Here is a 25842-nt window from a genome sequence, read left to right on the forward strand (position 1 = left end):
GTAATCACATTTTTTCTCTGATAGAAAGTTCTAAGCCAAATTTATAGGAATGATACAAGACTTTCCAGTATTTCCCACCTATTCATTTGCTCAACTCAGAAGTATTTTCTTTGCATTCTTTTTAACCTACCAAGTGACAGTGCTTTATGTATTTTGAATTATTATTCTTTAGGAACAAAGAAATGAGGTACTCTGATTGGGCTGTCTTTCTGTCTTTAATCCTCAAAGTTTTCACTTGTTTTCCCTCTTCCTGTAAATTTAATAAGAAGAAACAATTATTCATTCATTCATTAGTTTCAATATTTTTATTTTTGACAACGAGGGGCCTATCCTCTGAGTTTATCGTATTCTGAGACATCTATCTTCCATATTATTAAGAGAACTCTTCTGGAAGAGCTAGAGAAATCTATTTTCTATGATATATCTTGCTCCCATCATCAAAGGTATCAGAAGAAGCAGGAGGAACTGACCCTTCCTCCCCAGCTCCCACTGGTCCAAGGTAGCGTTTTACTTGGAATGAGATAATGGCTCACGTTTCTCTTTGCTCTTTGCTCCAAATGACACACAAATTTACATACTATGGTAATTTACATACTATGGTAATCTACTTATTTACACTATTCATGTGCTCTTATTTTATACTATCTTGTAATATTTGATTCTATGTATTTTACAACATTACATGTTCTTTGTGAGCAGCGACTTGTTTTATTCTTCTGTATAACCTCCCTAACATTAGTGACTGAAACAGAGTAGGCACTTAAAAAAATCACCATTATTTTGTACAGATGCAGTTGAAAATACCAGCGGTTTCCCATGAAATCTGTTTTGCCCAGAACTCTTGGCACTTCAGTCCTGCAGAATCTATTTCTAGGTATTTATGATACAGAACCATGAAAAAATTGAGAAAAAGTATATTCATCAAAGAGTTTCAGACGTTAACTCTCCTCAACTTGGTTTTTCTCTGACATCCTAATGCTGTTGAGTACTATCCCAGTCAGTAACAGTCTCTTCCTCTGCATCTTCTACACTTTGTTCCAATAGACAAAATTGTCTGAGAAAAAGCTAGAACTGGGATCCAACTTGTCAGGCTCTGAGGTTTACATCACTCTTTGGTGTGGTGCCCAGAAAAATACAGTTTGCTTCAAAGAACGGACACAGCTTCCAGAACAGCAAAGGGGCACATGCTGAGAGACTTTTGGTGGTTTCTGACAGCCTGACCAGACGTGTCCCTTCCTTGAAGAGGCGATATTGTTTTATAAGCTTATGGTCTCTGTTGTGCACAAATATCTTCTAGATTAAAAATTCATGAACATGTAAATTCTACCCCTTCCAAAAAGGAGAAAGAAGTAGCAGATAGATAGATAGAAGTCCTCATGCCACCTCTACTACCCCAGGCTCTAGTCTTCATTGGTACCTAATTTCTTTCTTACATATTAAACTGCCCACTTTCTTACAGGCTCCCAAGGAAGAACATAAGAGAAACCACTTCCTCCCCTCCCACAGTTTCTTGATGTCATCTTCTCTGGTTCTCTCATCCTCCCCCATTTCTCCCTCAGAGATTCAAAATCTGAACCACTGTGATGTCATACCACTCTAAGTTTCTCACTAAATGTGTCGCCAGTTTAAAAACACACACACACACACACAACAAATCCTTCAATCTAGTTAAAAGCCACTATTTGAAATTTGCCCTTCCATCCCAGATATATTAATGCATGAGTACATATAAGTCTTATTTATAGTCATGGAGCAGCAAATTCAATGCTCATTATTCAAATCTACCAGTATTGTGTTGAACACATGGATCTTTCTCGCCTTCGGTTTTTCACTGTGTATGCTCAGAAATGAAAAAACAGCTTCAAAGACACGGTTTGCAGTTTCTTTTCTTCTTAAATAGGTAGCACTGTATAATAAGAATTGGTCAACCAAACTGGCTTGCACTGCTGGTCTTGCATGGACTAGTTGGAATAACATTTGGCAACTTATTTCTGAATGATCCTAGCTTATTTAAAATGGAGACGATTATCAGCTTCTCATAGGATTGTACAAGAACAAGGTGGCTGGTGTATGTCTGATGCACAGCGTAGAGCTCTAGGCTTTCAACAAATATGGGCTCCAGTCCCCACCCCCTTTCTCTTCTCCATTTATTTCCTCTGCATCAATAGTGAAAACCTCTCAAATATGGACAGTCTTGGATTAGAGCAAACGCAGTGAACATATATCCTGCAACTGGATAATAACAAGTTGACTGTAGCCAGAACGGTTCTTGGCAGGCATCACACTCTGCCCCAATTCGCTTTACACTCAAACCTGCTTTACAAACACTCCCAGTGAGATGCAAACTTCAGGTCGATCCTCAAAGTTTGCCATTGTTTAGACTCACACTGCTTATCCAATGTTGCCTCTTCTCACATGTATCCCTCCCAGCGAGACAGGCCGTGTCTTCACTGTAACATGAACTTGAGCGTTGCATGGGATTTTCCTGTGTTTACACATGTTGCTGGTAATGCCTGAAATTCTTCACTCCTCTTCTCTGTCTGTCCAAGTCCTAGTCACTCCTGAAGTTTGTCCAGTGCTGTCCCATAGAATATAATGCAAGCTGCATATGTAACTTTAAACTTTCTGGTAGGCATATTTAAAAAATCAAGTACAATTAATTTCAGAGGTGCTTTCTTTAATTCAATATATCAAAAATACTATTTCGACTTATTATCAATGAGATATTGTACATTGTTTTTTATAAGGTCTTCAAAATCCAGTGTCCATTTTATACTTACAGTACATTCCAATTCAGACTTGCCACATTTCAAGTGCTAACAGCCACATGTGGCGAGTGGCTACCATACTGGACCGTGCAGGTCTAGTCTGTCGGAACTAGCCCATCTTTGTAATACTGTGTTACTCAGAGACTTTTGACTCGAAAAACATGGCACCTTACAGTTTTGAAGACTATAGTTTACAAAACACTTTCAATATACTGTCTTCGGTTGTTGTCACAGCAATGCCTGTGAGGATGGAGGGGATTTTTTTACCATTTCAGAGAAGTGGTGAGGAAACCATGACACGGTTCCCAAGACTCTAAGATATAGGGTAACTTACACATAACTGTACAGAAAATGAAAGAATTTGTTCTTGAATCCAGGACCTGAGGTTCCAATACCCAGTAGCAAACTGCTTCTCGAAATTGTATTTGCATAGACTTTAAAGTTTACAGACTTTCCCATAAATCATCTCACAAAAATTAATCTTTATGAAGCCATCTGAAAGCAGTTTAATCTCATTTATTTTTGAGTAGTTACTTTATGCTCAAGCTATAAACAACCCAAAAGGCAACCACATTTACCAGTTTGTTGTAGCTTTTTTTCCCCTCCTTTTTACTAAATGGCTGCACACTATGTACAGTATTCTGCACATGACTTTTTTTTACATGACTGTATGTTTAGTATATTAAGTATATGAAATGATCCTTGTGTATGGTCCAGAAGGCCTGCCTCATTTTTGTATCTGATGTTGTATTCCACTGTCTGGGTCTACCATGCTTTATTAACCAGTCCTGCTGAGGAGTCTTCAGAGTGTTTTCAGTCTTTTGCTATGACAAGCGTCATTGTAGTAAACAAATGTGTGCATACTTCATTTCAACATTGAGTATAGCTACAGTATACATTCGACATCAACATTTCTGGGTCAAAGTGTATATGCATTTTAAAATTAGGAAGTATTTCCAAACTTCCCTAAAAATAAAAGGTTTAACGATTTTCACTCACACTCAGAACATGTAAGCACCTGTGTCCTTCATACCTGTGAAAACTCAGTGTGTTGTGAACCTGCACTGATGAGCTTGAGCATTTTCTCACATGTTTAAGTGTCATTTGCATTCATTTTTCTGCAGCCTGATCATATGTGTCTATATTCTATCCTGTGTTCCTATTGAATTGTTATTCTTTTCTTTTTTAGTGTAAGAGCTCTTTAAATTTTAAGGAAATTGTGAGGTGAGGTGTGATATGAGGGTGAGTCAAAGATTTAACCACACTCTGGCTGTAGAATTTATTTTAATTAACTTTAAGAAAAGACAAATATATCATTTTTTGACATAACCTCCTTGTTTTTCAATACACTTTGTTCATCTGTCAAACTAGCTTTCATATTCCCTCATTAAAAAATGTTTTAGGCTGAGCTGAGAGCCTTGAATGCACTGCTGTCTTCACTTCTTCATCAGAAGTGGATCTTCATCCTTGTAGGGCTGCTTTCAGGGGACCAAACAGGTGAAAGTCCGATGGAGCAAGATCACGACTATAGAGAGGATGCTTTAACACCTCAAAACAAAGTAATCCATGACAGACTTAGGTTTTGAAAAGTTTGTGTGAGATGGGTACCGAAATAACTCATGGAAGAGCGTAAACAAAAGTGTTTGGATATTTGCAAACAAAATTTGGACTGATACTTTAAGGAAGGTGAAAGTTTCTTAAAGAAAATCATTACTGGTGATGAGACATGGATTCATCACTAGGTGCCTGAGAGTAAATGGCAGAGTATGGAATGGAAACATCTTCAATTGCTGACCCAGAAAAATTTCAAAAGTCAACCATCAGCTGGAAAATTGATGCTTACAGTTTTCTGGGATTCTCAAGGGCCGGTATTGGAACATTATCAGGAAAAAGTTCAACAATCAATAGTGTTTGTTACAGTGAGAAGCTTATTGAAGAGCTGAAGCCTAAACTTTGGATAAAACTCAGAGGACTGCTATGCAAGGGAGTTGTGATCTTGCATGACAATGCACATCCGCACACTTCTGCCCACACTGTTGACACTCAGCAAAAACTTCATTTTGAGGTGTTAAAGCATCCTCCCTATAGTTCCTGATCTTTCTCCATTGGACTTTCACCTGTTTGGTCCCCTGAAAGCAGCCCTTCGAGGACAAAGATTCACTTCTGATGAAGAAGTGAAGACAGTGGTGCATTCGTGGCTCCCAGCTCAGTCTAAAACATTTTTTAATGAGGGAATATGAAAGCTTGTTCACAGATGGACAAAGTGTATTGAAAAGCAAGGGGATTATGTTGAAAAATGATATATTTGTCTTAAAGTTAATTAAAATAAATTCTACAGCCAGAGTGTGGTTAATTTTTGACTCACCCTTGTATTTTGACTTTGGCTTTTTTAAAAAAGATTTTGGTTTTGCTTTGTTGTGTTTACTATTTATACAGGCTAATTTGTAAATCTTTTCTTTCACAGCTTTTGGGTTTTGTATCATGCTTAGAATTTTAGTGGTATATGTCCAAGTTTAATTTTTTTCCAGATAATTACCCAATAACTCAATGCCATTATTGAATAATCCACCTGTTCTTTACAGATTTAACATGCCAGTCATATTCTATGTAATATTACCTTGTATTTTTAGATTTATTTTTGAATTTTTTTCTTTCACTGATCTGTCTGTTCTTGCACTAGTATCACAATATTTAATATCTGCTAGGGCTTGTCCCCTCACCATTATCCCTCCTCCCCTGATTTTTTGGGTTGTCATGTATACTTATTTGTTATCATGAGGCTTATCTAGCTTAAAAAGATCACTTCTGTATTTTATTTGGATTGCCTTTTATTCTTACACTACGTTTGGAGAAGGGTTAGGAAAATCATCTATATGTAATGAAGCTTATCATCCAATGGTATGCTTTTTCATTTGTTAAAGTCTTCTACTGTGTCTTTCAGCAATGTTTTAAAGTTTTATTTTCATATACTTGCTACCCATTTTTCTAGGTATTTTATATTTTTGTTCCTATTGTAAAGAGAATCTTTTCTTCCATTATAACTATTTAAGACATTTTATGATAGAAAATTTCAAATACATCAAAAGTAGAGAGACTAGGATAATGAAGCTCCTTGTACCCATCACCCAGCTTCAGTAATTTTCAGCTTACATCTGGTTTTATTCCATCCCCCCACTTCTCCATCCATTCCCCCACTTCTCCTTCCTCCCCTACCCAGATTATTGTGAAGCAAATCCAAGACTTCATACCATTTCACCTATAAATATTTAAGTATGTATCTCTAAAAGATAGTAATTTGAAAAAAAAATACAACCATATAAGTTTTATATCTTAAAATATTTTACAGTAATTTCTTAATATCTTCAAGATTCAGTGAATGTACGTATTTGTTTGTATTTAAAGTCTTTTCTGGGTCATTTGTTTGAATTGGGATCCAAATAAAATCCATATATCACAATTGTTTGGTATGCCTCTTAAATTTATTTTAATCTATAGGGTCATCCTCTAGTTCTTTTCCATCTTGCAAATTTTTGTTGAAGAATTTGGATCATTTATGCTGCAGAGGTTCCCATAATTTGAATTTTGTTGATTGGCTTCCTGTGGAGTTATCATATTCCTTTATTCCTCTGTATTTCCTATAAATTGGTAATTGGATCTAGAGATGTGATAAAATTCAAGCTAGAGTTTTTGGAAGGAAGACTACATAATATCTGATTGTTTTTCTTTTTGTGGTATTAGAAGTCACTGATAACTATTTCCTATGTCTATTGATTCATTAGGGCTTGCAAATGATAATATTCTAATTTTATAAGCTTTCTTCATTTATTAGATTGGGCTACTTCTAAACAGGGATATTTGTATGTATACTGAGGTACAATAACTTGAGGTGCACTCTTATGGGAAAGGCAGAATAAATACTTCATCCTTTCCCTTTATTTATTAGTTTTCAAAACAAGTTGGTTCTTAACATCTATCAAAGGTGACCAGCAAGATCTGTTCTGTTTTGTTTTGTATCATGATGAATACGTGGATTTTAAGTGTTTGTTGTGTTTTAGTCCATTGAAGTTGTTATCCTTATTGATGCTCAAATCGTTCTATCTTTTGCCATGGCAGCCTATTGACATTGGCTCTTGAGCTCTTTAGACATGATAAAAATCACTGATAGTTTTTACTTTCTTGTACGAAAAGATATTCCAAGCTTATCTTGCACATTTCCTGCCCCAGATCCAAAAATGGATATTTTTCCAAGAAGCCTTGGTTACTTTTAGTGGGAAATTATTTTTAGAGACTACAGTCTGGACATTAGGGGTGCTTATTGCTATTGTGTTAGCCATCATTTGTAGGCCTTTTCAGTTGATAGAGATGGGAAATGTTTGCATGTGGGTGTTTCAAAGATTAATTATATCATGAGTTTATACTAGTACTTCCAGCTCAAAATCAGGTCTACAGGGTTTTACTCAATCTCATTGACATTGAGTCTATGTCTCCTTTCTTTTTTGGTAAACATTCTGGTTTCAATAAGGTGGTTAATACCACAAAGTGAGAGAAGGAGAAAAGAGTCTATGTATATGTAAAAGAGAGGTATAATTAATTAATAATTAATTAATTATCACTGATCATAGAATTTAAGCTAGGTAAAGAAGGAAGAAGAGGGAGATGATGGGATGGAGGTGTTAGCTTATGCTATGGTGGTAATCATAATATATAAATGTAGCAAATCAACAATATATAAATGTACCAAGTCAATACATTGAACAACCTAAAATTACACAATGTTATATATCAATTATATCTTAATAAAGCTGGAAAGAAAAAATGAGAGAGATGAACAGTCACGACACTGACATGTGTAGGTGTCAGTGAGAAGAGTGAAAAAGTGTTGAAGTCAAAAGAATAGAGAAAGCTAGAAAGGTTGGAGGTGGTGGTCAGAGAGCATCTCTCCTTGAAATGGAGGTGATGGAGGAGGTGCAGTTGAGGTAATTGTAAAGCCTGGGGTGTTAGCATGGGGGTGAGGGGCTGAGGACAGGTGGAGGAGATCCCTGGATGAGGGAAGGTGGAAGAACAGATTGGCCAAGATCCCAGAAGGATCATCCCTGTGGATCTTGAAACATGAAGAATTATGACAGGAGCATTGGAGAGAGTGACAGTAGAGCAAAAACAAAAACATCAAGATATAAGAGGAGTGACCTGGGAGTGGTAGGTGAACGCCAACAATGAGGATGGTGGGTGTTAGAGCCTGAAAACGTGAAATTCTAGGCTGGGAGTTTGAAGGAAGACAGAGGAAGGGTGGTTAGCAAATGGCACCTCAGAGCAGGCGGAGCCCCTCTCCCGCCACAGGCCCTGCGGGAGAAGGTTGCAGAGAAAGCTGTCCTCCGCAGAGGACTGCAAGGACAGTGTCCTCAGGAGGCGAGCCAGTTCTGTGAGAGCAAGAAGCTGAAGGGACTTTCAGAGAAGAGGCTGAAGACTTGAGGATTTTGTTGAAAATTGGCTTTCAGGTCCAGAGGGGAACAGTGGAAAGGTTTGAAAATTTGGAGAGGGACATGGGGTCAGAAAAAAAGACAGATGCAGGGTTAAAGTACAGGGGATCAGTGGTGATTCAGGGGTCTTGGGTTTCTTGTGATGAAGGTAAACACAGATGAAAGCATAATCAAATGGTTCCATGATGGCAAGGCTCTGAGAATTGTTGGGAGGGTGGGCACAGTGGGCTGGGAGCCTTACCATAAGCAGGCAGTCCTGGACCTTCTCAACTCCTGCCTGTGGTGGTGGTGGTTATGCTACGGAGCAGGCAACAAGGAGGAAAGGGGTGATCTTATCCACAGCACCAGGGGTTCTGGCAAGGTAGACTTTATCTTGAGGAATAAAATACCTGCAGCAAAGTGCACAAGTCTTTGGTGTTTTGGCTCATAAATGAACACAGGTTCATTCACCAACGACCAGGTGAAAAAATAGAGCATTATCAGTGTCTCTTGCCCAAAGTTGGTTAATTTTTCTAATAAACAATTAAATCTAGGAAGAAGGAGCTAGTGCTGCAGAAGAATTAGCTTTGTTGCCAAATAAAGCCCACGTTGCCTGCCAAATAAAGCCCACTATTTTACTAGGAGAGTAAAACAAGATACAGAGAACAAAGTTGATTTGCACCTTTACCAAGTTATTGATAAGTCAGGAAAATTTCAAAACTAAATAGCAAGGATTCACATTTCTACATAATAAAACACATTATATAAATCTAATAATTTGAAGAGTGTCACAATGGGTCAAAACTAGTGAGTCTTAAAAGCCTTGAAACAGATCCTAGTATTTACAAATCTTAGCATTTGATTTATTTTTTTAAAAAGTCATCCAAATTTGTATGAGGGAGATGACATTAGCATGCAAAAATGAATCTGGGAGAATTGTTAAATGCTTAGGGAAAAATAAAACAAAACAAAACCAAAATCATATACTACTTTCACGACATCACACATATTCAGCTGGATTATAATATTAAATTTTTAATAATCTTAAAAGAAGTAGAAAATACATAGGTGATTCTCTTATCTGCTATTGGAGTGGGAGTGGCTTTCCTAAACACAAGTGGAAAAGAACCAAGTACTGGAAAATATTTGACTTTATGACAGTTTTAATTTATACATTAAATAAAAGTTGACAAAAAACAAATAATAAACTGAAAATAAATATTTGAAGCATATATGACTAACAGATATTATATCCTTAACATACATAATACAAATCAGAAAAAAGAAAGATGTACACCCTAATAGAAAAATTGCAAAAGATGTAGGCAAATAATTCACAAAAGAAGAAATGTAACACCCAACGATGTTAAAACAGTTTTTTCAACTTTACTTATAATCAAAGAAATGTAAATTAAAACATTTTCCCCACCAAATTGGAATTCAATACTTAGTGAGGTAAGAATGAATGAACAAGCTTGTGTTTTACTGGTGGGCGCTTACCCCAGCACCTCTGAAGGGCAATTTGACAATGTATATCCAAGTCTTGAAAAATTCATATCCTTAGGTCTAGTCATTTCACTTCTAGGAACTTATCCAAAAGAACTAACTAGAGGTCGGTACAAAAATTTATATACATGAATTTTTATTGTTGTAATGTTTATAAGACAAAAAATTAGATAAATATAAATAATCCCAAAAGAACATTGGTTAAATAACATGATATATTACCATGATAGAATACTGTATTTTAAAATGTGTTTTAGAAAACATCTAATGGTGTGAGAAAATGTTCAAAATATAATGTGAAGTGGGAAAAGTACATTATGAAACATTACATATAATATAACCTTAATTTTGTAATAAGTACCATTTATAACACTTAAATATACTTATATTTATTTATTTTATACATTGTACATATGGAAGACTAAAATATAAAACAAAAGGTTTTTATATGTACATATTAATCAACCATATATCATATTTTATAGTAAAATTTAGACTAAAAAGATACCAAAATGTCAGCCATTATTATAGCTGGGTGGTGCTATTATATTTAATTAAAAACTAAAGAGCATTAAATGAAAGAAGACAATAAATAAAAATTTCACAATAAAATACAGTAATTATTATCTTTTAGTGAGTTTTGTCTATATATGGACAAAGGCTCTGGGCAGAAGAAAAATGATCAGAAGCACAATTGTCATGGGAGCTTTCTAAGTCTTTGTCAGCTCAAACGAGGACAAGAAATTTGAATCATATTGCAAGGTCAGGTTTGATCTATGTTAAACTTTATACTGTACAGGTAACCTTCAAATTCAAGAAGTTGATATATAACAAAATACATCTTAAGAAAGAAGGAGGTATATAGCAATGATGCTGAGATCAGGAATTACCAAATTAAAAAAAAGCTGAATAGAATAAATGTAGAAGATGATTCTGTATGGAAAATAGCACTATGGGAAAAAAAAATAAAAACCCTAAAAAATTGGTTCAAAGAACAACCACAAGAAAGGCATTGGATTTAAGATAAAATATATAATAGCTGTTACAGAAGAGGTGATAAAGGTATAAGAGAATTTTATGTAAAATTCTTTAATATTAAATTTGAAGAATATGCATTTCAAGGAAAGTAAAAGTGTCCAGAATTAACTCAATCATAAATAAACTAACAACCATAGGAAAAAGTGAGAAACATATTAAAGAAATGATTCAAAAGGCTTTATGCCAGATAATTTTGGTGAAGTTTTTCCAAACTTTCAAGGAACAGATAATTTCTGTGCTGTTCTACTTCAGAATATTATAAATCTTCAATTCACTTTATGAAACTCACATATGCCAAAACCAAAACCAAATATTAAAAAAGTTTAAAAAGAATTGCATTTGATTATAAGTATAAAAATCCCCAATAAAATTAAACTCTATACTATTGTACCTATATCCCCAACATGCAACTTTTTTAATATTAGGAAGACAATGATTCAATGAGTAAAATACAAACGTAAAAAAATACATATGATGAAATATAACATGTATTTCTAAAAAGACAAAACTCTTGGAAGATTTGGATTAAACTGATCCTTCCTTAATATGGTTAAGAATATTTGTCTGAAACCTGAGTTTGCAAATGGACTAAATATGGACCATTGTTTTAAATGTTTTTGTTTTGGCCTATATATTTTGGGGAAATGATTTTCGTTATAAATGTTTTGTAATTGAGAGATTTCCTATAAAAATCAGATGTTTTCTCTTATGTGAAAACAAAAATAAAAACAAAAAACAAAAAAACCTTAGGGTTGGGGTTCGGGTGTCCAGTGTGAAAAAATGGCAGATCTGTTAGCAGTAGGTCCACATTTTCACCGGGTACAATAGGCTTAAGCTGAGCATCTCCTGCGTGCTCCATTCAGAAAGAGCCCACTTCAGTTTGTCACAGTTTGCACCAAACTCGCTATTCCAGGATTAAACTTTACAACAAAAATCACACTTAGCAGTATAATATATAAGAGGTTATTGTCATTCTTATTAGGAACACATCAAGAATGTCATCAATCACCTTTACTACTTAACTTTTATGAAAGCTGTGGCCAATGGAAGAGACAAAAACTCAAAAAAAGGGTGTAACTATTGGAAAGAAAAAGTCAAAACATAATAATTTCAGCTGGAATGATTATATGTTAACATACACACACCAACTATAAGCTTGTTGTAAATAATGATAGTTAAATTCGTTAGAAGATAAATATTTCTAAAATTAGTAACTATTTTTTTGTATCCCAGCAACCTCTAGTTAAACAATACAATGACAAGATTATATTTATAATAGCAACAAGAATTTTAAAATACAAGGAATGTGTGGGAACAGTGTGAAAAAACTACAAAAGTTTATTGAGATATAAAATATTTGAATAAATGGACATACATATCAAGTCTCTGAAAATTGTAAACATGTAAATTCTTCCCATTTGAATTTATGGTTTTAACATTATCCCAATAAAAATTCTAAAGAACGTCTTCTAGAATGTGAAAAATTTAAATAAAGTGCATCTGGGAATGTAAACAAGTAAGAATAGAGAAAACTTCAGAAGAGGCTGCTTAAAATGGGAGAACCTTAAAAATGTTCATAACCTTTTCACTAATAATTTTATTTTTAGTAATGTTTTTTAATAAAATAATAGGAAATATGAATAAAGATTTATTTATAAGATGTTCATAGCTACATTACTCATGATATTGAAAAATTAGGTTTATTAAAAACATCTTTCCACAGTATGGAAATGGTATATAAATTATGGTTCATTCATATGATAGACTATTAGACATTTTAATGACATAGGATAAAGCTCATGATGTAATGTTTTGTAAAAAAAAAAAAGCAAGATATAAAACTATGTTCAGCATAATTCCAGTTGTTCAAAAAAACCTCAGAGTGGGAGAATTATAGGTGATTTTTGTTTCCTATATGTTATATATTTCTAATTTTTATAAAAATGAGAATGTATTTTATAATTAGAAAAGAATACAACAGTTTTTATCTTCTCAAGGGAAAAATATTTCTTAACCAACAAATACCCTTAGTAGTGGGGTGATGTTTTTGGAAAAAGGGCACAGAACACACTTCAATGGGAACTGTCTATATTTGATTTTTCCTCTCTTTACAACCTTTTCTGTTCATAGGTAATTTGTGTAAAAACTAATTAAAGAAGACCAGCATTAATCTATATTAGTTTTCACCATCAGGGCCTATCCCTTATGAGGCCAAATGAGAAAGGAATGTTTATATATAATGCAAATCCCCTTGTCAATACATCTCCATATTCTGGTATGTTAGCTCCAACTTTTGTATTTTTAATAAGATCTTATCTCCCTCGTAGTCCAGCAACTGCTGGATCGTTTAAAGACCATCCTGTAGTGTTTATGACAGCACAGATGGTTGCTATGGAAAAAATTGAGCTGTCCCTTATCCCATAACAAAAATGGGTTCGAAGCAGTTGATGTGGCCAAATTCAGAGCCTCTGTGAACACTGGGAGTTCTGAGTTTCCAATTTTCTTGTGCTGTTAGAAGTTTGTTTGTTTACTGTTAGCAACATAAAACTCTGATTTCTTTTTCTTTCCTTTTTTAAGGAAAAGTTTATTTTTTAAAAGACTCAAAATTCTGCTTGTACACCATGCTACTCTATCACAATAAGCTTTCAGTGTGTTTTAAAACCATATATATGGTTTGTTATATATACATACATGTATGTAATATTCTATTTTTATGTAAGATTTTATAAAAACCATATTCATGGTGTGTATACACACACACACACACACTAAACCATAAAATAAATGTAGGAAAACATGAAAATATTGCTCCCCAGATTTGTGTCCAGAATCTACTCAGAATGACAGTAAAATCATTTTTGATAATTTCACGCGAGTGGAAAGGACCACATGTAGGGTGACCACATAGCTGATTGTTCAAAGTTGGACGCTGTTGATAGTGGAAGGAGGCACAATTAGTAATGAAGCAGGGTGACGTGTAAACTGGGACCGTACTGAACAAAGTGACATGTTGGATCACCCTGACCAGAAGAGCTATATGAGATATGAGACATATATATGAGATGTGTTATGAGTTGAATTGTGTCCTCCAAAATTTTCCATGTTGAAGCCCTAACCCCCAGTACCTCCGAATGTAACCTGATTTAGAAATAGGATTGTTGCAAATGTAATCAGTTAAGATAAAGTCATACTGGAGTAGGATAATCCTAATCCAATGTGACTGGTGTCCCTATACAAAGGGGACATTTGGACACAGATACACACAGGGAGAATGTCATGTGGCCATGAAGGCAGAAGTTGGGGCAATGCATCTATGAGTCAGGGAACACCAAAGATGGCCAGCAAACCACCAGAAGCCAGGGGAGAGGCATGAACAGATTCTCCCTCATAGCCTCAGAAGGAACCAACCCTGCTTACACCTTGATCTCAGACGTCTAGCTTCAGAACTGTGAGACAACACACTTCTGTTGCTGAAGCCATGTAGTCTGTGGTACTTTGTTATAGCAGCTCTACCAGACTAATACAGGATGCTCAACAACTTGCTCCCTAGCAGCTTGGGGGCCATCACCAAAAAGTGTTCAAGACCTCCCATCTTGTGATGACCAAGTAATAACTCTTTCATTCTTTCTTTGCTCACATATCACCATCCAACGAGGACAGCAAGAAACATACACAAGCTCTGTCTCTAACGATACCTCAAGACCTCTGTAATCCTCAGCCACCCAACAAAGGAGAGAGAGAAGGGAATAAAAAATGTCTGCAGAGGGCCACACTTCGTGACAAGCTGATTGACCTCAGGAAAGGCGCTGGAGCAGAGCAGGTTCTGCCAAAGGTTGGGGGAGGTGTGCTAACAACAGGGGTCTCTTAAAGGTCCACGTAGGGAGCTGTAGACCCCAGAATTCTTTCCACAAATGATGCAGTCAGATGAATGCTCCCTGACCCATGCTCACTCTCTAAACACGAGACAGGAGGCTTAGGCCCTGAAGAGACTGAATCAGAAAGCCTCTGATTTTGAGGACATCTGTCACAAAGCAGGTAGAGATGGGCTGAAAAAGGAAAACTACGGGGTAAAGTGAAAACCCATACCCCGATCCTCAGAATGCAGCCAGTCTTACCATAGGTAAGAGATAGGACGATCCTTCTCTGGGTACCCAGAACCCATTCAGAGGAGGGACCTGAAGATACAGTCATATGGGAGAACTTGGCAAAGACACAGGTGCCACCCAATCACTCTGCAATGGAGGCTGCTTCCCACAAAGCTCCTAATCAGATGTTTAGTGCTTCATTCTCAAATAGAGTTGGACAGCCAGCAACACCTGGCATTTGAGGGAAGCCTGCAATATAAAAGAGTTCAAAATAAGCAGGAGGACAAAGGAGCTTGGAGGTAACAGAGACATTCCAAGAGAAGAAAGCTTGATGAAAGCAAAATATAATTAGCATTCTCAGATATTGTCTCCAAGAAACAGACAGGATTATATAAAAAGAATGAGAGTTCTTACGGCAAAGGGGAAGCTGAGATGAAGTGAGAGAGTAGCATTGACATATATACACTACCAAATGTAAAATAGATAGCTAGTGGGAAGTTGCTGCATAACACAGGGAGATAAACTCGATGATGGGTGATGACTTAGAGGGCCAGGATAGGGAGAGTGGGAGGGAGTCTCAGGAGGGAGGGGATATGGGGATATATGTATAAATACAGCTGATTCACTTTGGTGTACCTCAAAAACTGGCACAACAGTGTAAAACAATTATATTCCAATAAAGAGCTTTAAAGAAAAGAAAAAAATATGATAGCAGAAATAAAATATTCTGTTAAAAGATCTAGAGACAAAGTGAAGGAGCTCATCCAGAAAGTAGAATCAAAACAGACAGAGATGAAAAAGAGAAAAGAGAAGAAAATCAAAGAATCAGTCCAATGTCTTACTAATAAGCATTATGGAAAGAAAGGAAACATAGAGAGGAGCAAATCATCTCTATAGACAAATTTTTCTACAACTGAATGACAGGAGCCTTCCGAGTGTTAAACCAATGAAATTAAAGAAGACTCACACTGGGGCATATCATTGTGGAACTTAAGAATATACGGGATTAAAATAATACTCTAAAAATTTCCAGACCGCAAAAAGGGACATTTACTAAAGGTCAAGAATAAGGATGGAAATGAACTTTCGAACTGCATTGCTGGAAATTAGACAACAATAAGCAATGACTTCAATGTTATCAGTAAAATAACATTTTCACTTAAATTTGATACCCAGTGAAACTACCAATCCAGTATGAGGGCTAAATAAAGGTATTTTCACACATGTAAAGTCTCAGAAAATGTTATGTTTCACACATCCTTTCTCAGGAAGTTCTTGAAGGATGTGCCACAGCAAGAAAAGAGGAATATTCCGAGAAAGAGGAAGACATAGAATCCTGGAAAGAGGGAATCCAGCACTGCAGAGACGCAAAGGGAAGCATCAGGGCAACAGCTGTGCAGGAGATCAAGTGAGCAGCCAGGCAAAGTGGAGCAGGTGGAGGAGGGATGTTTCCAGGAAAAACAACATGAAACTGACAGAGCAAGGTTTGACTTTGGAAAATTGTACTGAGAGTCATTTTACAAAGCTGTTGGAGTGTTTTGGAAGATATGGCCAGAGCTTCAAAGAAAACTAAATAAATGTGAATATGAGGCAACAATTAACTTTAAGAAAATTTAAAAGTTTTACAGGAAAGAAGATTAAATCGTAAAAGACTACTTTTCCGGAAGAGCCAGCAATATAGTAAACAATATTTCCATAGTTACAGTAATGAAAACGCTAATTATGGATGTAACCAAAAGTTGGTTGAATGGAAAGGGAAAGAAAAAATGTATATAGGAGAGCTAAAAATTGTGTCTATCATAACATATGATCTCTAAATGGATAAATCAAGAAGTGTAAGTGTAAGCATATTACTTAGAAATACAGAAATGCACACCAGAATAAACAGTTGACAAGTGGTTGCCTTTAGTGTATGAGATGTGTGTGTGTGTGTGTGTGTGTGTGTGTGTGTGTGTGTGTGTGTGTGTTTGCATGCATGCGTATGGGATGGGAAAATGAAGTTGCTGCTTTTCTTATTAAAAAATTTTTAGCACACTTTGATTTTTAAAACAATGTGTGTGTAAGTTATATTAATAAAAATATCCAAAAAGGAAAACCACAAAATTATGTTTGAGGAAAAAAATCTAGAAACAGCATGTGTCAGTATGTAGACTTTGAGCTAGGTGAGTGATTATCAAACAAGAGTGGTTTCTCTTTTTTTCTTCCTTTTGGAGACTTTAACTTCCAAGCATCTAATTTCTGTGTTTTGTTTTCACTCATGAATTGAACAGAGTGATGGATACACTGTATCAAACTTATACTAGATAACCATGCTGTCTTAGTGGGTAGGACAAGATGTTGTTAAATCTAAGACACTTCTGATTATCATCATTTTTATGTGAAGGTAAATACCTGTTTAAACTGCAGATGTTGTGGTATATTGTGATTTGTTGTTGTTGTTGCAAAGAGGATTTCATTCAAAAGAGCTCTTTCATCCCAGTCTCTGTATATTCTATTCTCTGTTCATAAGGGCATTGCATTTAATTTGCAGCCATAGCTTAATTATAATTTCATGTACAGTAAAAGCTTTAACATTATCCTTTAAATTATGAGTAAAGAGGGAAAAAAATCCCCTTTTGTGAACAATAAATGAACTTGTACATACTCAATCATAAGCCATAAGTTTCCTTTTTTCCCTATTTTACTTCTTTCACAGTGGAAATTATGAAGTTGGTAATATAAACTCTTTCAGGAGCATTGTAATTATTACTAAACTTGGGAATTCAGGGACTTGATTGCAATCAACTGAGTGCTATGTATTCTGACTATGAATTTGATCCAAGTCATGCACAGATAATCAGTGTTATAACGCTGAGTCTTTCATTTGTCAGCTGGGTGACATTGGTCAAGACTCTGGTTACTTCATGCCTTTCAGCCTCCATATACAATACATGTAAGTTGAAGCGCTCAGAATACCAGAGATGGCAAATAGTTTCTTTACATATGCCAACTCTGGGTGAATGACAGAGGCTACAGAGCTCTAGAAGAAGAATAATGAGATTATGTATGTCTAGGCTCAGCTGGAAACTGCTGAGTTTGATTAGTTATGTCTGCCTTGGACAGAAACTGGGAAAGTGCTTATCCTTACCCCATGTATTTGTCAACCCTACTTTATATGATCTGGAAAATTTACTTCAGGCTAAACATTATTTCAATGTAGCCTATGATTTTTATTTTCTACTTTAGACTCTGTGCTTTTCTTTTCCAAATAGTGCATTTATTAGATTATAGTAGATCTTTTTAAAGGTAAAAATTTATATAGTGCCCTTAGCCATTTAAAGGAAGGAAAATTCTGCTCAATAGCATTTTAATGAACAAAATCAGTTAATTATGTAACATTATACCAGGAATGTTTGAAAAATAGATTAAACTTTTTTTTCCTCCATCAGCTTTAGTATATTTAATGAATGATTTTTCGTGAACATAGATCATAAGTAGTTGAAGAATCCAAGGACTACTACTTAGGGGGAAGTGCTTGTTATTGCACATATCTCTCAGGGGGAGGGGTAGATTTCCTTGATCTGTGTGACTTTATCAGGAATGGAGTTACTTGAAGGTATTCAAATGTATAAGTTTTTTTTTTTTGGCTTTTTTTTTATTATTATTTTTTTGTGGGTACACCAAGTTCAATCATCTGTTTTTATACACATATCCCCGTATTCCCTCCCTTCCTTGAATCAAATGTATAAGTTTTTACAGAAATTCTTTTTTTTTTTTTTTTTGTAAATCATGACAATTTGTGAAACTTTGGGAATGACCCATTTGAGGTAATTTTGGGAGAAAATCCACTGCCAGATGAAACTAGGTTCTTCTTACCCTGACATTTTATTCCAAGCTTTTTGCTATGGTGATGGGTGTGACTGCCTTTGTGTCTGCGTCTCCAGTAGGTCAGAGCCAGCAGTACTAGCCCTTTGGGAGTGACTTCCTTCCAGGCATATATCTGTTTTGCCTGATGGTATTTGGTTGAGAGAAAAGGGGTCAATTAATAAAATATGAATAATAGAAATAGAAGTTTTGACATATGATCTAGTATCTTCTGCTTTTCCAACTTGCATATACTTTTAAAAATAATAATGTATTACTCATATTTCACTATCAAAATATAAAAGAAAATGTACAGGAATTAATGCGAGAACAATAGTTCAAACACCTAAGTACAAGGTACGGCTCCTTCCTTAAACATTGTCGCTGCTACCAATTATTGCTTAATCTAGCTCTAGTCTCCCTTATCAAGCCTGAAGCTATTTCTAGAGGGAGAGGTTCTCCAGTGGTGCTTTGTAGGTTTATAATGGCAGTGTGGGCTGAATGAACTGGCTGAAAACTTGCCAATTCATTCTGCTCTCTCCAGATCAGGTGTTAATGGTGTTTGAAAATAATTATTCATTCTACTTATTCTAGTTAGGATTTTTTTGCGTGTTCCTTTGTCATGTAATCTTAGGGAGCACATAGTGCTTTTACCTTCAGTAGAGGCAGCCCAGCTCCTTTTAAACATCCTTTTTGTGTGGTGAATTGTCTTCCTCAAGTATCCCACCTCCCTCAAGTAGAAAACACAGAACTTGCTACCCAGCCGCTTTTGTAGCTGGGCATGTGCCTGTGCTCTGTACCCCATCAATCACTATACCTACCTGAGACATGCCTTGTAGTTTGAAGGAGAGGCTCAATGGAATCTTTTTTTGCTTTCTAGGTGGATGTCCAGACATCCAGGTTTGGGAGATAGCAGGAGCTACAAGATTTGCACCCTGGGCAGAAATGGAAGATGTGGTGGTGGTTGAGTGCAATTAAGTTCTGGCAGGCATGCAAATTGGACACCCACTGCTAGTGCTGGCCTGACCTTTAGGGATGTTCTCCTCATATCCATTTTAGACATGGCTTGGAAGCTGCAAGCCTGGTTCTCCAGCTATCCAGCAATTCCATGAGTTACATAATTTTTAAATAAACTCCTTTGGTATTTGCTCCATTAGAGTCAGCTTCAGTTGCTTGAAATTAAGAATTTTGATGAGCACATTGTTCTTCCAGGAGGATATTCTTTCTACTAGATTTCTGCCAGGAACATTTGTGTCATTCTGTCGTATCATCAATAGAAACATTAAAAAACAAAACAAAACATGATAACGTAGACCACGTTAGATTTTCCCGGTGCTTGACTTGGAAATTTAACACACATTTATTGAGTACTTACATGTGACCCTATGCTGATGTTGGGATAACAGGGAAGGTGATGGCAGAGACTATAAAAATAAGAAAACCAAATCTCATAGCTTTAATTTAAAACAAGTCTACATGGAATTATTAAATTATTTTTTAATTACTCTAGAAATCTCCAGTAGTCTTTAAAAATACAGTTTCAAGCTTCTTGCAGAAGAAGCTTCTTGCTTTCACTTCTTGAAGATTTGTATTTGTTTTTCTTGTGCATTTAAAATATATTTTCCACAAATGCTCACTGACAGATAAAATGTTATATGCTTACAATGGAATATTATTCAACCTTAAAAAAGAAGGAAATTCTCACACCTGCTACAACATGGATGAACCTTGAATACATTATGCTAAGTGAAACAAGCCAGTCGGAAAAGGATTGATACCATATGATTCCACTTATGTGAGAGACCTAGAGTTGTCTAACGCATAGGGATAGAAAGCAGAACGGTGGTTATCAGGAGCTGAGGGGAGGGAGGAATGGGGAGTTATTGTTTAATGGGTGCAGAGTTTCTGTTTGGGATAATAGAAAAGTTCTGGAGATGGATGGTAGTGATGGTTGCACGAAAATGTGAACATACTTCATGCCACTGAACTGTGCATTTAAAAATGGTTAAAATGGTAAATTTTGTTACATATATTTTGCCACCATGAAAAATACTTTCTAACCAAACAATATATACTACTATGAACAAGGCTAAGAAACTGATTTCCTCTCAATCACTAAGAAAAGTCTACCTGGGAGACGACAGTGATGTGAGGGGAAGAGCAGGAGCCTAGGTGGTGTAGAGGGGGCTCTTGTTGGGTATCAGCTTTGTAATTAGCTAAAACTACCTAATCTGGCCGAACCTCAGTTTCTTCTTCTATCAAACGGGTGAGACGAGGAGAGGGGCATTTCATTTCTACAGTGCTCTCATTATTTGACCTCAGATTTAGAACCAAGGTTGTCCTTGACTTCAAACATTCAACTCCTCTGCAGATGAATAAACAGATCCTCAGGAAATTATATTTGTCTTCCGGAGAAATGGTTTCTTTCAGAACATTCTCACAGAGCAAATGCAAGCACCAACAATGTAGGATTTTGAGAATGTGGAGTATTTCCTGTACCCATAATCCTTCCCTCCTAGAAGCTGTCTATGATGTGGAAATCAATCCCCATCCAGATTTAAAAATGCAATTCTTTAGGTACCTGATAAGATGGAAGCAGGAAAATCATGTTATTATATTTTGAATCTCATAATATAAACGCATTCAAAGCCGTACTTCATTTTTAGTGTTCTATTTAGGTCCCTACATTTAGGCTCCTTACACAACAGTAAATATCAAGACAATATTTCTTGGTCCACAGCTTCCCTGGGTAGATCAGATCATTCAACACAGGAGTGGTGGTTAATTGGCAAGCTCTATATTACCAGCTAAATAGTTGGGCATACTCAGTAGGCCTGCAGACCGAGAGAGCTTTCCAGGCCAGTCTGGAGGCAAATAACTCCTGGGAATCAATTGCCTAGAACTATCTCAATTGTAGGAGAAGTCTGTCTTAAGGGAATATGTATTGTTCTCGAAAATGCCACAATACCAGTAGGAAACACAAACAGTAGACTCAAAAGAAGCAAGGAACTGCAGACTGAATAAACAGCCCGTGACCACCCATTTTCCTGGGAAATACGTATCCAAGACTGAATAGTCCTGCTGCAGGCTTATCAGTCATCTGCCTCTTCAAAACAGGTCAGTCTTGGATGACATTTGCTCTTGTGCCCCACAGGAGGCTGCCAACTGTTATCATAGATCATCCACTAGAGGGTGACAACCACATATGCTTAGGGATGGATGGCTATTCCATAGACATGGTACCTAGGCACATTCCAAAGTTCTGAGTAGTTTCTTGAAGCTCATCAGCCTAAGTGGCTGGACTTTCACTTCTAGAATCTCCCATATGGAGGAGAGGAGAGGGACTATGATTTTTCCTCACATTTATGGGCTGCGTTGTACTTCTTTTTCATACTTAGCTAAAAAAAATTGATAGATAGATGATAGATAGCTTTTGTTTGTTTGTTTGTTTTAAGCAGAAGGAACACCTCTCATCAGTTTAGACTGAGGATGTACCTAACGGCTGGAAGGAGAACTTGCTGGCAATTATTTGTGATCTTTTCTTGATACTGTTATGGATCTTTGTGACATTTTCAGTAAGCAGTTTCAGAGGTTACTTGGTTTTTTCAACTGTAAAATGTGGGCTACGTGTTATAAACCTTAGAGCAAATTTCTTATAGCAGAACAGGGGAATTTTTGATTAGAAAGTTTTGTGCATTTCCAGTTGGTATCAATATACTAACTAAAATGTGTGAGATAAATTAGTCTGAGTTTTAGTTGAGATGTGGGTGTGGAATCCTGATACTGACACAAGAAATAGTAAACATTTAATGGACACCCAGTCAGCAGGCTCAAGCCCATGCAGACACCAGAGTAGCTTTCAAATACTTAGGATATGTTCTTACTTGTGTTCCTCCCCAGCCATGTTTGGGGAGCATTTAGGCAGTTCTTCATAGAGCTCTGGGCCTTGTCCTTTGCATTCCATGAAAATGTTTCAATTTTAGGAATAAATATCAGGAAACAGGACTTTTCAGCTTGTGTATATTTAAATCTTCTGTATACTACTTAGACAAACATATTGAGTACTATTTTTTTTTTTAAAGGGACAATGGCTTTTAGAGCAGGCGTGAGTAGAAGCGTCTATATTAATTGCTTTTATAGCTCTCTCCAGTGCTTCACTCAGGGCTATGTACGTGGTAAGTTTATATATTGGTGACATAATATATAATAAGTTTAAATAAGAAAATCCATCGTCAATTAAGTGATATGTTTATGATGCTTCTTGACGCTTCTTTCACTTTAAACAGAAACCAAATTGGTTTTCTTTATCTGTGACTTTGATGGAGTATCTATGTGTGTTCAAGGATGCTCCTCCTTGCCTTTGTGGTTAGTGGTTTTAGGAGGTGGTGTTTATCGTAGACTAAAGCTTTGGGAGCCAGACAGACCTGGGTTCAGTGGGTTTACATTGCTGGGTTTTATAAGGATTAGAGACAAATATATGCATAGTGCCTGGCACAAAATAGATAAAATTTTGTGTATTAGTTATTGTTTCTAGCTGTATGAGTAATGACAATAATGACAGGTATACTGGAAAGCTAGATAGAAGATGCAGAGAGGATATGGTAGGGTGAGCGTGGCACACGTCTAAATTAGGCCAGTCTGATTATTTTCAAGTTCTATTTCAGCAAATATTTGTCTAGTATCTTCAATAAAGAGCACTGTTCTAGGTGCTAGGGGCCAAATGGAGAATAAGATAAAGTCCCCGCCCTGATGGACATTACCTGCTGGCTTCATTGTCCTGGAGAAATCAGCAGTGCACTTAGCATGAGAATTTTTTAATAGCACTTTTTTGGCCTATTTCTACTTAACTTTTTGAAAACATTTTTTTTTGATAGATTTATTGGGATATAATTCACATACCATACAATTCACCCATTTAAAGCTTATAATTCAATGATTTTTAGTACATTCAGAGTTGGTCAACCACCACTACAATCAATTCTAGAACTTTTCAGCACCCAAAGAGAAACTCTATACCCTGAAGTAGTTATTCCTCCCTCTTTCCACCACCCTCCCGCCCCCTAAGGCAACCACTAATCTACTTTCTGTCTCTATAGATTTTCATATTCTGGACATTTTATATAAATGGAATCATGCAATGTGTGTTTGTTTTTTTTGTAACTGGCTTCTATCACTTAGCATAATGTCTTCAAGGTTCGTCCATATTGTAGTGTATGTCAGTACTTGGTCCTCTTTTACCGCTGAAAACTTTTTAAAAGTCTCCTTAATGCATATTAAATAGTAATATGTTGATGGGTTGATGCATTTTTTTCCTAGCCTGTGGGGTCCTGTCTCGCCCTTTTCCTCACCACTCTTTCTCCTACCATCCCTAAGAAGGATTTTCTCTCCTAGTCTCTTTCGAAAGCAACTGCACTCTTGCTGCTGCTACATATTCCAGCTTTAACTTTAACATCTACCAAAATTTGGAGCATGTGGCATCTACTTTTACAATGACAGGAAATCTGGTTTCTGTCCTTTATTTCTTCCCAGTCCTTTCATTTTGCTTCTGTACACCCTCCAAATGTAATGGTGCCAGGATTCTCTAAAGAACTTTGTAGAATTGGCCTTAGAATGGAAGCTTCAAATGATATCCAAAGATACACGGACCAGCCAAAGGAGAAAGTGGTGGGATGAAGAAAATCAGGAATGACAGCCAGCGAATTTTCACCAAATTGGGGCAGACTGGTTGTCCCTTATTCTTATGCCTGATGGATTGAACATTTCCCACAAGGGCTTGGTACCATCTAGGACCTGCAGATATGCTGCATTTTTCCTAGCGAGCTCCAGACTCTATTTTACTGTCACTTCCTTTTTCTGGGTTTGGCCCATGCAAAGCCCACCGATAAGTTATAAATGACTTATCGAGCATTAGCGTTTAGAGAGTAGACGGCTCCATAAATACCTACTTGGCCTCATTAAAAAGCTACAGTGATTAAAGAGAATGATTAGTGTGGTGCCAGAGGGGAAAGAAGAAAATCCAACAACTGACTCAAAGCCGGCCAGACCTCTCCTCAGGGCAGACCGTTCGTGTCACGGAGGAGGCTCTGGCCTGCGCGCTGTGAAACAGAGCTTGGGAGGCGGCATCTGAGGAAACTCCACGCCGGGGCCTGTCAGGGAAAGAGTTATGAAAAGTGCACACGTTCTCAGAGACGATTACCCTCTTGCCCTCCGCGCCTCCTTCCCAACCTCCCCTTCCCCTCCCTGTTGCCCCCTCCCTGGAGCTTAAAACATTATTAAAACCGGGAAACCTATAACTGGGATGAAATGACCCTCAAATGACTGCTTAATTACAGCGAAACGAAAGGCGGGGGGCTACAAATAACCAGGAACTGTCCCGGCTGTCACTGAAGAGGAGCCTGCGCGTGAGTCATGGGTCATGAATTAGCCACGAAGCGTTTCACGTCCAGCCACGGGCCGCCCGGCCCGCGCGGCCTCCCACGCCAGGCCCCGCGCTCGGCGCTGCGCGGCGCGCGGGGTCGGGGTCGGGGCCGGGCGGCGCGGCTCCTCGTCGCAGGCGTTTGTTGTTCCTGCGAGGGCGCAGGAACTCGGCGGCCCGGCTCCCCCTGCAGCCCCCGGCCGGCGGTGGGGGAAGTCTCCCAGGCTGCACAGGAGACAGGCTGACTGAAGGAGCGCAGCCAGCGCGGCTGCAGATAAGTTAATGTACACAGAGAGGATGTAAATTACCACGACCCTCAGCAGCAGGACATTGGCCAGGGCCCTGTCAGGGAGAGGACAAGCGTCGGCGGGCCGGGGGCTCGCTGACATCCACCCCGAGATGGAGCCGCCGGGCGGCCCGGCCGGGGAGGACCTTTTGGAGCCAGGCTTTCCTTGAAAACAGCTGCGTGTCCCTGACACCTCCAAACGAATGCATTTTTAATCAGGGGAATTAGCTCTAGGCGTCCCATATTTTTCCAAAGCCCCTCTCTTGCGGCCACGTCCCCGTCCCCGTCCCCGCCCCAGTTTAGTGACTGGCGGTCCCATCAGGTTTCTTTATCGACCCTGCCGTCTCCCGCGGCTCCCACGCACTCCAGACCCGGCCACCTTTGAAAAACCTCCCGTCCCCACCCCCATCCTCCTCCTCTGCCTGGTCCTCTCCAGTGCAATTGT

Source organism: Hippopotamus amphibius, chromosome 11 (assembly GCF_030028045.1).
Source record: "Hippopotamus amphibius kiboko isolate mHipAmp2 chromosome 11, mHipAmp2.hap2, whole genome shotgun sequence".
Classification (NCBI taxonomy): Eukaryota; Metazoa; Chordata; class Mammalia; order Artiodactyla; family Hippopotamidae; genus Hippopotamus; species Hippopotamus amphibius.